Source organism: Thunnus thynnus, chromosome 13 (genome assembly GCF_963924715.1).
Source record: "Thunnus thynnus chromosome 13, fThuThy2.1, whole genome shotgun sequence".
Classification (NCBI taxonomy): Eukaryota; Metazoa; Chordata; class Actinopteri; order Scombriformes; family Scombridae; genus Thunnus; species Thunnus thynnus.
In genome coordinates this window covers 31,756,771-31,764,911 of record NC_089529.1, presented here as the reverse complement: position 1 = coordinate 31,764,911, position 8,141 = coordinate 31,756,771, and the positions used below count along the sequence as shown (strand labels likewise).

The window sequence follows — 8,141 nt, the reverse complement described above, 5'->3', positions numbered from 1 at the left end:
CAGTTAAGTATCAGTCTGATAATTCAGCAGTTTTTCTGTATGAAGTGTCTGAATGGTTTTTGGGTTGTGAGGAATTTAATGAGATTATTCAGTTTGATTTCAGTGTTCGTTCACTTGACATGTTAAGAGTGTCGAGTCATTACTGGTGTAAATATAACGAGAATTAAATGAAGCTGCAACTTAAAGCAGCTTCTGTCTGTTTGTCTCCATCTAGCAGCAGAAACCTGAATCACAGTCTGGTGATTTAAACATCACAGCTCAAATAACAATAATAATAATAATAATAATCAATAGATGTCGACAGTCTGATCTTCTCTGGTCACAGAACTGAACTGGGATCAGCGAGCAGAAACTGGTTTGATGGTCTGAGACCACGTTCAGGCTCACAGGCTGTTAGAGGTCTGTTATATATTCTGGAGTCAGTCAGTCCCAGTTAGAGATGTGGCGGGAAACCTTTTTACAATAAACTGTGGTGAAACATTGTTTCTGACTGTGATTATTGTTGTTTTCAGAGACACTGTGAACACAGAGCAGCTGTTCTGTCTTCATCAGCAGTTTGATTCTGTTCAGACACGACGAAGCAGCTTTCTGCTGCTCACAGGCAGAATAACCAGAGAAGCAGGTCAGATCAGTCCAGATCCAACATCTCTGCTCAGGACTTTCTATATTAACCTGAGCTGCCAACACACTGAAGAGCAGCAGCTTACAGGTCTGAATGTTCTCTGCTGCTGTTTGTTACTGATGTGCCTTTTATAAATGAATTTAACTGTTAACACTTCATACAAAGTTCAACACTCCAGTATTTGAATTAGTTAAATAAGCTCCGACCTTCAAATCCATCCATTTCATCAGGAAAAATTCATGAATTTCAGACTATGAATGTGTTTCTATAAGAAACTCTGAGCTGCATTTAAAGTGATTTCCAGTCAACAAGCTGCTTTTCTTTACTGTTTAAACTGTATTTAATCAACTGTTTTCAAAGCTGCAACACACAGAATAATATTCAGTCAATAAAACACAAGCTGATCTTTGTGTCATTTATCTGTGTTTTAGCACTAATAGCAGGATTTCAGGAACTTGAATGATTATCATGATAATACTGTTAATCATGATATTTTGACCTGTGATAGTCATAGTGTGATATCAGCACATCCTCAGTCCAAGTCCTGCTTTAAAGGTAAGTAATACAATTTTAAAATCAGCTGTAAAATGTAAATGAAACCAGTGAAATGATGCTGACGGCTGAAACGTGTTTTCTGAAGACATTAAAACAGAAACACAGTTTTAAAAAGTCCAGGTTCAGGTTTGGATTTGAGGTTTAATTTAGAGACAATAAGTAAAAGTTCTTCTCTGTGGCATCGATAACAAACTGTCTGAGTGTTCGGAGCCTCCAAACAACAACAAAATGTTATCAGGAGTAAAAAATGAAGCGATTACATCAATAAAACACACAGTTAGTTCAAAAATGTAAAAATGTCAATCTGTATACTTTTTCTTTTAACCTTCAATTCATTTTTAAATAAATATAAATAAAGATAATAATATTTACATAAAGATAATTCAAGATAAAATAACTTCAGATGCTTTATTTCATTTGTTATAAATGATTAAATGTTTGTGAAATATGGAATAATTAGAAGAGTAAACCAAATGAAGTTTTAATTGAAAAGTATAAAACTTTATATTTCTTTTTACTCTACTAAGAAGTTTTGACTGTTTTTCAGGTTTCAGGTCTCTGTAGTTTAAAGTGATTTATATATAATATATATAATATAATATATATAAAGTATAAATACAGTATAAACTGTATATGACAACATTTCAGAAAAAATCAAACTTTGTCTCCTCCAGGCTGTGAAAACAAAAAGACAATAAAGACTAAATCTATTGAGAAAGAAAAGTGAATATAAATCTATTGTAGATGTGTGACACATGTTTTTAAACTAAGGGGTCAGTGTTTGTTATCAACTGGATGTGATGTCATGTCGTTGTCATTTTGGGCATACATGTTGGTGAAGAGATCCTGCTCCTAGTTCAGGGTTGCCAACTCTCACGCTTCACGCTGCCCAAACTATTCTCACCCCAAAACATCGCCACAGCAACAGAGATGAACAGTCACAGTCTTTTTGCTAAAGAGTGATGCTTAAACTACGCGGATTATTTTTGTACAGTTATACACAGGGCTGTAACGGAGACTAAACGCACATAAACGCCGTTTAACCACCTCCTAAACTCTGAAACAGCGTTTACACAGAAAGCTGTTCAAGGCTCAGAGCGGCTTTCTACCGCAGCTTCTGTTGTATCTTCTGGGAGCGCTCGTTTTGTTTTCCGTTTGAACTTTGTATCCTTGTACGAGACACGGAGACAGCTGTTACTGTTAACGAGGGGTGACCAACAATCCACCGCCCGCTCCTGCTGCGCGGGTCTTTTAATCAAACAAACCCTCCGTGCTGAAGCCAGCAGGCAGACGAATGAATCAGAGTTCAGAGGATCATATATGACATTAACTGACGCGCAGCATCAAATAATAATGTCAGAAAAAGCAGCACAAAGTAAGAAGCTAGAAAAACTCTTCAGCAAAAAGTGGAGCTAAAGTTCTTTTAAATTGACATCAGTGATTTAAGCGTCCAGTTTATCTATCTGTTGCTGCTTTAGCCTGACTGTTACTTTACAGTAACGTTAATGTTAATGTAACGTTAGCTTGATAGTTTAGATAGATGGGCTGATGATGCATCCCCGCTGTGTGTTTTGTCCACAATGTCTGTAATTAACATCATACAAGTTAAAGTTCTGCTTCATGCTCACTCCGATTTTGAAAGGAAGGCTTTTTATATTTTCAGAGTGAGTGAAGGAATCAGGAGAGAGGAGACAGAAGTGAGGAAGAGTTGCAGGATGTAATAATGCTGAAAGGAAAACAAGCAGAAAGTAAAGAACTTTCAAAAAGATTGAAAGAAAAAGTTTAAGGATGAAAGAGAAACACAGAGGCCACGCAGGCGTCATCTGATAGACACCAACACATTCAAAGCAGGAAAACTGGTGAGGAAATTACAGCTGTATCTAGATGAATTACTGTTCTGGTAAATATTTTAAAGGCACAATCTGTTATTGGAATGTAGAGACATCCCACTAACAGAAGTCAAAGAACAAGATTGAAACCTGCTATAAAATGACTTTTCATTCAGGCTGAATGAAATGATTGGACGGGATTATTACAGGCCTGCAACCGTCACACATACTGGATTTTCATTTGATTTATTGATGGCTGTCGGGATGTACAGAGAATTTCAACAACTATAACAAAAATGCTTCTAAAATACATTAGATACCCTAGCTTTAAGGTAAGCCTATAATTCAGATTGTATTGGCTGCGTTACATATTGTATGTCGTGATATGACAAATTAGTTGGCAGATTTACTTCATCTAAGTGTCCTGCCATGAAAAAAATAGTGAAGAACACTGATGTACATATTTGGCTGAGTGACTGTGTGTGTGTGTAAACCCTTGTTATTGCCTTTTAACTTGTGAACATTCAAATAAACGTTGTAGTTTTGATATCGGGAACAACACATCTTTGACTTTCATTAGTGAATGAACCTGTGTGCCCTTTATTGGATTAGTGTTTGTCTACTACTGTGGTGTAGTCAGGCTGTATCCTTAAATCTGAGACCTCCCGCTCCCACCACATGTGTAAACTGCATACTGTTTTACACCCTGATGCTCAACTGAGTCCAAATACGTGCACGTGATTAAGTGTGTGCACATAGTCCTGATTAAGCCCATGGCATCAAAATCTCCCTCCAGCAGGGACCCAAAGTTGGCAACCCTGTCCTCGTGTAACCGGTGGTTTCTAGCGTTGTGTTATAAGGAAGAGGCTCAGACCAGGGTGTCTTTGGAGGCGACCGTTTATTCCGGCAACTGACGACAGAAGTAAATAAAAGAAATCCTCCGGTCAATTGTGATGCTAACTCAGGCTCCTGCACAAATTAAATGACACAGAAATGTGTTAGCATACTGCACAAGAAGTCCAAGCTAATAAACAAACTTACACTCGTAATTCAAAGGAAGTGCACGACGTCGCTTACCTCTCCCATGAAGTACAACAACAAAAGGGGAGAGGTAAAGGCGGGGGACATCATTTATAGAGGGGGGGGGGGGGGGCAACCACAACAGTGAACGTAGGGGTACAATGAACTGAGTCTTAAATGTTCCACCTGTTGACCCTGGAGGAATAGCACGTCAGGATTGAACTATTTACAGATTTTGTGTAATTCTAATACATATGCTGCACAGTTGACCCTGTTACACTAGTCTGGTCGAACTTTTGAACCTGTTTCTATCTGAGGGCTGCTTGCTGACCTCTGAGGTTAGCTAGAGATATGTTTGTCTTAACTCGACTGTTTTAGAGACTGTGTGGATCATGAGGTACCTCGACAAGCTAAAGTTGAAGGATGTCCATGTTTGAAGGTATTGATCAACCGTGAGGTCTGTTAGATCGTATGACTATTGTGACGACTCCTCCGCTCCACTCGCTGCTCCTGTGTTTTGGTTTGTTTGTTTGTTTCAGGGCGGAGGATCGTCATTGACTTCATGAGCCACACCTGGGCCCGGTGTGGTCTGGTGTATAAAGCATGGCCTTCCACGGAGCTTCCCGCTCTCTCCTCCTCGCCACTTCCTCTCCCAGCGCGGCACAGCACGGCTGTTTGTCTTTTGTTGCTGACACACACACACACACACACACACACACACACTTATTACAAACACCTGGACAATATAAGACAATCCAGTACAGTTGTTAAACAGCCCCCCCCCAAACTTATTAAAAACACAAATATAACAGAGTCTGGTGACTGTAGTTTATTATTATTGATGACTGTGACAGTTTATTGATTATTGATCAAACACCAGCTGGTCCTGAGGAACCGTCTGCAGCCACTCGTCTGACCTGCAGGTGGCAGCAGAACTGCAGCTTCATCAGCCTGAAAACCTGCATTTAATCAGAAGATACATCACATTAAATACATTCACTTCTCTGTCAGATTATATTTAGTTATAACATGATTCATCACAGTTATTTAACACGTTTTTACAACAAGTTCAACTAATTATTATTATCAACTTATTTCCACAGTGATCCTGACTTTAAATAAATAATAATACACTTTTATTACACTTTTCCACAGTTACAAAGTGATTCACAAATATAAGTAAAACATTTGAAATGCATTAAAGAAGTCGTGATCACACACACATTCATACATTCTGTATATATGTAGATGGGAAGGTGAGGTAGAAAGAGCTTCAGCTAGAAGTAATCCAGGAGAAATGATCTGGAAGTTTAGTGATCTTCAGTCGGTGGAGACGGTTAGTCAGAGTTTATATCAGTATTTAACTCGGCTGCGTGAGAAAGAGTTAGCTAGAGGAAGTATAGCTGAAGACTAGATCACTAAAGAAAGAGCTCAGTAGCATCATGGAGGAATATATCTATAGAAATAATCTAAGCTGCAACATTAATGCAACTAGGATGCAGCTACTCACTAACTTTAAAGAAAAATGATCAAAAGATATTCTGTTAAAACCAAAATGACAGACTTGTATTGAAATGAATCAGTCCTGTGGTCGTGAACCTTATATTGAACCACATGGTACCAACAGGTCCCCTCCTGTTCAAACATCCAGGTTATGTGAGCTGTGTGAACTGGGAGACGTTGACAATCAATCACATTTCTTTTGTATCGTCCCTGTTAAGAGAATTTATTGAGTGAAATGTATAATTGAAATTCAGGAATATTTCTGAGTCCTGATGAAGAAAAGATGGACGTTAGTTTCATTTTAGTGTCTTTAAGTTGGAAAGTTTAGTTTGTAAAGCTGTAAAAAAGCCAGGATGGTTTGTTAGTTTAATATCATCAATCAGATGAGATGCAGCGTCTGCTGGTTTTGTTGATAGTAAATTTGAAGCACAAGTGGGTTTGACATTTATAAATGCATGACACAATAATATCAGTAATAACAATTGTTTCTCCATGTGTGAATTCAAATAGGCACTTTAAACTTGAATGGAGCCAGGGAAGATAGTAAAAGAGCTGCGTTCTTTAAGCTGATGGAGCTGAAGAACATAGATGTGAACTGAATCCAGTGAATCCAGTGAATCCAGTGAATCCAGTGAATCCAGTGAAAGGACTGAGCCTGAGCTCAGTAACACACTGCTACTGTCAGGTGACTCAGACATCCAGCAAAAAGAGAGCATGCTCTTCTCCATGTTCTTCCTCTTGTTTTCCATTTGCCACCTGATGCTGTGTTTGCTCCATCTGATGGACCAGAGATTATTTCAGTGGAGAAATCAGAGCGGTTCATTTCTTATTTACTGAATGTCTCTTAGTTATGAGAAGATTGTTTTATCCAAACAGTCCAGAGATTTAACTGTAAGATGAATCAAGCCATCTTCCTAAATGTCGTCGTGTACCAGTCATACACTCTCTTCACATAGAAAAATTATTTGTAGGTCAAAAATGTCACAAAATTGGGTGAAAGTGTTCCTTCTCTGAACTGACGCCATTAAAGTTCAGCACAAACATCATTCTGTCATCAGATAAATCCTCTAATCAACTCAGACATTCCACAGATGAAGCTGTTTTAGTGTAATACAATAAAACTAAATAAATGCTACATTTACAAGTATGTGTTTACTGAGTTTAAAGTGCAAAGTGTTGCTTTCACTTTCACTGACAAACAAAATGGAGACACTGACGTCTGTCAAATGGAGCCTGAAAGAATCAATAAGTTACTAACATGAAATATACTCAACCATACAGAAAATATAAACATCATAAAACAAATAACACTGAGAAGAAACAATGGGTTTCTAATTACTGATTGACAGAAACTGATTTAAAAATGTTGGAAAGATTAAATGATTCATCAAAGTTATTGAAGCACCTTCGTGACGCTTTATTCTGGATAAATGAAGGTGAATTTGTGAAATAAAAGAGAACTTTTTTCATTTCAAAGGGAACTTTTATTCCCAAAATGCTCAAGATACAAAAACATATATATATATAGTATATACATATAGAAATATTCCACATATACATACATAAAAAAATAAAAAGTATTCATAAATATTAACATCAAACAATAAAGATGGAGTAAATGTATAAAACAATTAAATAAGAGAGAATAAAAGAACAAAACAGGGTGCAACACACATGAAAGTGAAGGATGACAGAATGAAAACTAAATTATTATTATTATGAGCAAATAATAATCATCTGTGTTACAAATATTACACAGTACAAGCACAAAAATACAGAGAAAAGAAAGAAACGAACAGTATGAACTTAAGAATGAAACAGAAAGAAAAGAATATTTCAGAAACAGGAAATGAAGAGAAAGAAAATGTTCCAACAGTTTCTTCTTCTGGTAAAAAGGATCGACTCATTGTCTAACTGTGGTTACACATTTAGACAGTAAGTGAAAGAGTTGTGGAGTCTCTGTCTTTAGTTTTTATATGTCTCCTACTGGCCACATGTCAGAAACTCTCTTCTTGTCTTACTGTGTAAACTGGTTTAAGTCTCTGTCTGTCATCAGTCAGTTATTCAGTTATTCAGTCAACATTCAGGGTCCAGGTACAGTTGTGCACCACAGTGACTTGGTACTTTACAAGCTGTGAGGCTATGAATGAGGAAATAAACCCTGCAGTGACAGAGATCGATCAGTTAACAGTATTTAGCAAGAACCAGCCTGCTCTTATGATGATGAGATGCCACCGTCACTCCACTATCAGTCAAAATATAACAGACAGGAAGTGGCTCAGAGACAGATGGGATCACACATGAATAAAGGTTCTAAAAGGACATTTATAGAGAAAAACGCCTCTAAAGATGCTCTCTATGTGAATTTACCGTATAAAATAATGTAATAATGTTCGTCAGTAATGAATGCAGTGTGTGATGCACGTAGTTTCCTGACATCCTCTCTGACTCTGCTTATTGGCTCCTGAGCCAGGAAGCCAAACCAATCACACGAGCCGGAGGCAGAGAGAGGGACGTCACATGATACAGACATACAAAGGCTGATTCAGCAGCTCTTCTGTGGCTCAACACTGAAATTGTTTCCATGACAGTGAGAATATGTGAGTTATTGA

The 8,141-nt window shown here is 37.6% G+C and overlaps 1 protein-coding gene and 1 long non-coding RNA gene across 7 annotated transcripts in view; one reads left to right on the top strand and one right to left on the bottom strand.

Annotated features, from left to right (window-relative positions):
* The window catches only part of LOC137196220 (uncharacterized), a 31,634-nt gene extending 25,898 nt beyond the window's left edge, over nt 1-5,736 (bottom strand). The window contains exons 1-2 of the long non-coding RNA XR_010931230.1: nt 5,258-5,736; nt 4,828-4,985 (exon numbers count right to left, since the gene is read on the bottom strand). This is a non-coding gene — a long non-coding RNA (uncharacterized lncRNA). The remainder of the gene's footprint in view (nt 1-4,827; nt 4,986-5,257) is intronic.
* Nucleotides 1-8,141, top strand: part of LOC137196216 (NLR family CARD domain-containing protein 3-like) — a 138,453-nt gene that overhangs the window by 53,177 nt on the left and 77,135 nt on the right. The gene's annotated exons all lie outside the window — the stretch shown is intronic.